This window comes from Bidens hawaiensis, unplaced genomic scaffold (assembly GCF_021521415.1).
Source record: "Bidens hawaiensis isolate Kalapana, Puna unplaced genomic scaffold, B.hawaiensis_p1.1 tig00041865_1, whole genome shotgun sequence".
Taxonomy (NCBI): Eukaryota; Viridiplantae; Streptophyta; class Magnoliopsida; order Asterales; family Asteraceae; genus Bidens; species Bidens hawaiensis.
In genome coordinates, this window is record NW_027497423.1 from 185,343 (window position 1) to 192,036 (window position 6,694).

Consider the following 6,694-nt stretch of genomic DNA (forward strand, 5'->3'; position numbering starts at 1 on the left):
TTTAACACCGGCATCGGGACACCTGAAATAGTGTTCTGGCCCGTACCCGTCAGTGTCGAACTCCAACCCTTTATTCCGTCCATCCTCTAAAGTAATTAAAAACATTTAATGTTTTGGCCCGTACCCGTTAGTGTCGAACTTTAACCCTCCATTCCGCCCCCCTCTAAAGTAATAAAAAAACATTTAATGTTCTGGCATACCTGTTAGTATCGAACTCTGACCCTCCATTTCGCCCCCCTCTAAATTAATAAAAAAACATTTAATTTTCTGACCCGTATCAAAGTAATAGTCGTTAATCGTTATGATATGTTTATATATGATACCTGCATTTAAAAACTCGAGCCCGTTATCAAGTTTCTCACGCGGTAACACACTAGTTTCATAAAAGGAAATTGTAATAATAATAATAATAATAATAATAACTAACTACTCCCGCTAATGATCTAAACCCCAACGGTCATCAAACCTTGCTTTCCAATTAATAATTATAAGCCTCCGATTCCATTCAGTTTTCATTCGTTCGTTGGTCTAAAATATCGATTACTCGGCGTCTGAATCCACCACAACTCACCGATTCAACGGTTTAAACGATTCGATTCAATTCAATTCTCCAATGCAATTGTGCGGTTCATCAATCCGGTAACAAAACCGAATCTCTTATTAATTACGATACTACTCTGATAATTATTCCTATTGCTATTACTATTACTTAGGGTTATAATAATTGTATTTAGTGTTTAGCTGTTGAGGTTCATTTAACAGCCGATTTGGTTAATCATCACTCAAAGGTACTTTCTAGTTTCTAGGTATTAGGTACGCGTAATTAATTACCGACTGCTGGTGATCTATGGTTATAGCTTTTAAGTGGTTAATGGTAGACGTAGTAACCGACTGATTATTATGTATTTATTATAAAACCATTACCAAGGATGCTTGAATGTTTGTATATATAAGTCGAGGTTCATTGTAGAACACTGTAGTTTATGCGAGAACGAAAAAGCAAACTAGATCGTTTAGTTTTTTAATTAATGATTTTGTATTTTTTTAAAGTTTTTCTACTTCATACATGCAAATGTGTATGTTATGTATATTTGTAATCGTTAAACTGATTTGTTTCATTTAACAATTTTTTGCAAGTTAGTTTGATGGTTTTTTTATGTATATAACATATGTGTTTGCATCTAAGTTGTATAAATTCAGATGAAAAATATGAAACATTAATAAAAAAATAAACAATTTGGATTTTTTTTTGTTCTCGTCATAACTTAGAGTTCTATAGTAACCACTTATTATATATATACATTTAAGTAATTTAAGTTATTCATTTTCCAGTGTAAAATAATGCTTAGGGACTTACGGATTGATCTATGGTAATAGCTTTTAAGTGGTTAATGATAGACGATAAGGTAATAATGTGGAGTAAATAATGATAGGAGAGTTATGCGGAGAGCCAAATGAAACATAGATCAAGGCCAATTTCGTATTCGTGCTTCAAAAGGCAAACTTGTCTTTTGACTCTTTGTTCTGCATACACCAACTTTAGTTTCTAATGGTTTACGTAGGTCTTTTGTGTGTATTGCCATTAAGTGTCTCATAACTCAAAACTAAGCTTATGACTGAAAATATACATTTTTCCGTGAATAGTTGTACTACTCTCATCTCGGGATTACAAGGGTAATACTTTTTCCTATAAGTAGCGTAAGATCGTTGGATCATGTACATACACTATTTTATCATTGAATATAAAGTGCTGATCTTATGCGAGATCTCTTTTGTATGCTTGCTTAAACCTAGAGAACCAATCTCTTCTGTAATGCTAAGCATAGAACTAGAGATTGTGCATATCTATTCAATCCGCTTTTTTTGTTTAGTAAACAAGATAACCTGATCTCTTATGTTATGCTTGCGCATAGACCTAGAGTATCTTATGTATATTTAAAATGGCCAAAAAGATTGTAGATATCCTCTATTTATGTTTAAAAACAAGATAGCCTGATCTCTTCTGTTATGCTTGCACATAGACCTAGAGTATCTTGTGTATCTTTGTAAATAGTCAAAAAGGCTTTGTATATCCAATTTATTTATGTTCAATAAAAAAGATAACCTGATCTCTTCTGTTATGCTTGCGCATAGACCTAGAGTATCTTGTGTATCTTTAAAAATAGTCAAAAAGACTGTATATACGTTATTTATGGTTAATAAAAATGATAATCTGATCTCTTTTGTTATACTTGCGCATAGACCTAGAGTATCTTGTGTATCTTTAATGATAGTCAAAAAGACTATCATCTATTTATGTTTAATTAACAAGATAACCTGATCTCTTCTGTTATGCTTGCGCATAGACCTAGAGTATCTTGTGTATCTTTAAAAATAGTCAAAAAGACTGTATATACGTTATTTATGGTTAATAAAAATGATAATCTGATCTCTTTTGTTATACTTGCGCATAGACCTAGAGTATCTTGTGTATCTTTAATGATAGTCAAAAAGACTGTCATCTATTTATGTTTAATTAACAAGATAACCTGATCTCTTCTGTTATGCTTGCGCATAGACCTAGAGTATCTTGTGTATCTTTAAAAATAGTCAAAAAGACTGTGTATATACGTTATTTATGGTTAATAAAAAAGATAACTTGGTCTCTTTTGTTATGCTTGCGCATATACCTAGAGTATCTTGTTTATCTTTAATGATAGTCAAAAAGACTGTCATCTATTTATGTTTAATTAACAAGATAACTTGATCTCTTCTGTTATACTTGCGCATAGACCTAGAGTATCTTGTGTATCTTTAAAAATAGTAAAAAAGACTGTGTATATACGTTATTTATGGTTAATAAAAAAGATAACCTGATCTCTTCTGTTATGCTTGCGCAGAGACCTAGAGTATCTTTTGTATCTTTAAAAATAGTCAAAAAGACTGTATATACGTTATTTATGGTTAATAAAAAAGATAACCTGATCTCTTTTGTTATGCTTGCGCATAGACCTAGAGTATCTTGTGTATCTTTACTGATATTCAAAAAGACTATCATCTATTTATGTTTAATTAACAAGATAACCTGATCTCTTCTGTTATGCTTGCACATAGACCTAGAGTATCTTGTGTATCTTTAAAAATAGTCAAAAAGACTGTGTATATACGTTATTTATGGTTAATAAAAAAGATAACTTGGTCTCTTTTGTTATGCTTGCGCATAGACTTAGAGTATCTTGTGTATCTTTAATGATAGTCAAAAAGACCATCATCTATTTATGTTTAATTAACAAGATAACCTGATCACTTCTGTTATGCTTGCACCTAGAACTAGAGTATCTTGTGTATCTTTAAAAATAGTCAAAAAGACTGTGTATATATGTTATTTATGGTTAATAAAAAAGATAACCTGATCTCTTCTGTTATGCTTGCGCATAGACCTAGAGTATCTTGTGTATCTTTAAAGAGTCAAAAAGACTATCATCTATTTATGTTTAATTAACAAGATAACATGGTCTCTTCTGTTATGCTTGTGCATAAACCTAGACTATCTTGTGTATCTTTAAAAATAGTCAAAAAGTTTGGTGTTTTTTTAAATCTTTTTATTATATTGTCCTCTCACGATCAAGGACTTTATATTTGTGATTAAATAGTTCAAGTGTGTTAAGGTGAATCCTTACCTTATCTTGAAAGTGGATTGCTTAATATTTTTTGAGTGAGAGGTCTATTATTACATGAATAAAATTACCGAAAACATGATAAATGACGCGGAAAGTTGAGGCGACTGATTAGATCTATGTTTAAAGTTTTAGATATGATGACAACTATGATCATGGTTTGATTATAATATTCAGTGTGTGTTTATCAAATGTGAAAAACCGGATGATAAATAACACATTAACTTAGTTCAAGGTCACTTTTATGTTATCTCTTCTAAAGATAAATTTTAATCTGCATTTTCATATTTCTGTAACATGTATCTGGTTTTGAACATATCGGAGTGGTGGAGGATGGCCACATTCTTCACAGTTGACGGATTGTTTGCCTTCAAGGTTGGTAGATTTCTTCTTTTGAAAGTTGCATTATTAGCTCTTTTGTTTTTTTGAAATTGATAGAAAATTGTAGTAGTGTTACAACAAAAACTAGGATCTTCACGCAACCAATCTGTTTGTTTTGACAGATTAGACAAAGGAATTTTTGAAATCATTAAAAGACAACATGGTGTTAAAGAATGAGATGAGCACACCTTTTGAATAACCCAACGATTAATCGTTTAGTCCCAAACAGAGGGCTGATTTGGTTTTAGCCTGTAGGTACTTTATAATTGGCTTTTGTTTTCATTATTATTATTATAACTTTTATATACAGCTTAGTAAAATTATACATTTAAGCAAGAGTCTATTATGATATTAAATTTATGTTCATTTTAACTTAAAAAAAAAACTTCAAACTAAACTACTTTTAAGTTTGAAAAAAAAAACAATATAAAAAAGTTTGAGAAAACAGTATAATAGTTTTCCTGCTAGGACCAGGTGTAGTGGTCACGTTGTTGGCCAACGTTTTGTGAAAACGCGGGGGGTACACCGCCCCCCTGCGTTATGTTGAATTTTTTTTTGTGCGTTTTAGATACAACGCGGATAATGTCAACAAAAAACAAGTGTATAACTCTGGAAACACCGCCCCCCTCCAAGTTATGGAGGCTTTATGACTACACTTGTTTTTTGTACAAAACCATAACTCTGACTGGGCGCCACGTGGCGCATAACCCCTGGATGTGGAGCTTTACGACTACACATGGTCTAAGATTGAATAATGTATAAGCATAATTTATTGTATTGATACGATACTAATCCGGTTTCATTTTTGGGGTGAGTGTGTGACACATCGGAGATGGAGGTGCTAACATCATAAATGATGCTCTGAGTCTTACTACTGTGGATGTATGTGTTGTTGCTTGCATATGTTTGAAATATCTTCTGCTCGTTAAAGGTTTGTCGCTTTAAAATAATCAGCTTACTGTGGATATTGCTTCTAAAAGTTTATTGACTTTTTCAGTATTTCAGTGCAGATCATTTTATGACAGAAGATGTTATTATACCGCTGATTCAGCTTCAGCCTCTGTTCAGGTATATCATAACTTTAGTTTGAGTTTACTCTTATAGGATTTTACGGGTCATCAGATGTCTAATCAGCCAGTAATAACTCCGGTTATCTAGAATGCCCTTTGACCCATGACAAACTTATTAGATAAACCGACCCGTATCCCAAATGCCCTTGTACTTCCATTGTGACCTGTACAAATGATTCGACTAGCTCGAACGTTGGGAACGAAGGCTTGAATGTGAAAAAATAGCTGACTCTTGCAAGTTTGTGGCCAGCGATCACCCTCTAAGCTATACGCTTGATAACGAACTAAAGGGCTCGAAGCTATAGAAGCTCTACAAAAAGCAGTTCTTATGAATTTATGAATGATTATAAAAAATGACCCACACAGAATTTGTATCAGTTGCCCAAAACTGCCACAATTTGCAAAAACCTTTTCAGATTACTTCTATATCTTGGAATTTAATTCCCAAGATCAACTTCACATTTAGATGGCCTTGTGACATTGTGCTTAAAACTACATGCTTGTGATCAATGGCCAACATATAAAAAGGTCTGCGTTTTGCCTGAAAATTGAATATTTAAACTATTTAAATATTGTATATATATATGGTGAGGCTCATTTTAGAACATCGAGTTTATGCGAGAACGAAAAAGCAAACTAGATCGTTTGATTTTAAATTAATTGTTGACGAAAAAATGAGGGTGGCAGGCTTCATGAACGCCATCACCTCCAAATACCTCACAAGGGACTTTAACAAGTGCCTACCTAAAACCCTTGAAAAAGCTCTTGAGCGGGCTGAAGCTCATATCCGAGGCGAAGAGGCTGTTGATTTCAAAGAACAAAGAAAAAGGGCTCCTAGTTGGCGAGGCAATAGCCCCAACCGAAAGAAAGGGAGCTACAACCCCTATGACAAATATTCAAAAAGCTCAGATCAACGAAGGCCTGAAGGTTGGAACCCTCCAAGCAGGGAAAAGACTGTGAACTTCACATCCTTAACCAAAACACCTCAGGAGATCCTTGCCACTGAAGAGGTAAAACACAACTTCCGACCTCCTCGACCCTTGCCCAAGAGCAAGAAGAACGAAAACTCCACCACAGAACATTAGCAGAAACCTGGAAGCTTATGTCGATGATTTGGTGATCAAAAGCAAAACCGAACGTCAAATGCTTGATGACATAGAAGAAACCTTCCAAAACCCGAGGAAGATCAATATGAAGCTCAATCCTGGGAAATGTTCATTTGGGTTCGAAGAAGGCAAGTTTTTGGGACACATTGTGGGTAAACAAAGCATAAAAGCCAATCCCAACAAAGTTAAGGCTGTTCTTGAAACTAAATCTTCACAAAGCAAAAAAGAAGTGGAAAACCTGAACGGAAGGCTTGCAGCCTTGAAGCGTTTTACCTCCAAGCTTGCTGAGAAATCCCTACCCTTTTTCAAAACGTTAAAGGGTTGCACAAACAAGAAAGACTTCAGGTGGACAGAAGAAGCAGAAGAAGCCTTCAGCCAAATGAAGCAACACTTGGCTTCACTTCCAGCTATTGCAGCCCCTGAAGCAGGAGAACTGATCTCTGTCTATCTCTCAGTCGCTGAAGAAGCATTAAGCGCGGTT

At 34.1% G+C, this 6,694-nt stretch overlaps 1 long non-coding RNA gene across 1 annotated transcript; it reads left to right on the top strand.

The window, feature by feature from the left end:
- The first annotated feature begins 4,784 nt into the window (after nucleotides 1–4,784).
- On the top strand, nucleotides 4,785–5,285 carry LOC143593253 (uncharacterized). Its single transcript, XR_013146071.1, has 2 exons — nucleotides 4,785–4,968; nucleotides 5,043–5,285. It is a non-coding gene; the product is annotated as an uncharacterized LOC143593253 (long non-coding RNA).
- Nucleotides 5,286–6,694: the final 1,409 nt, after the last annotated feature.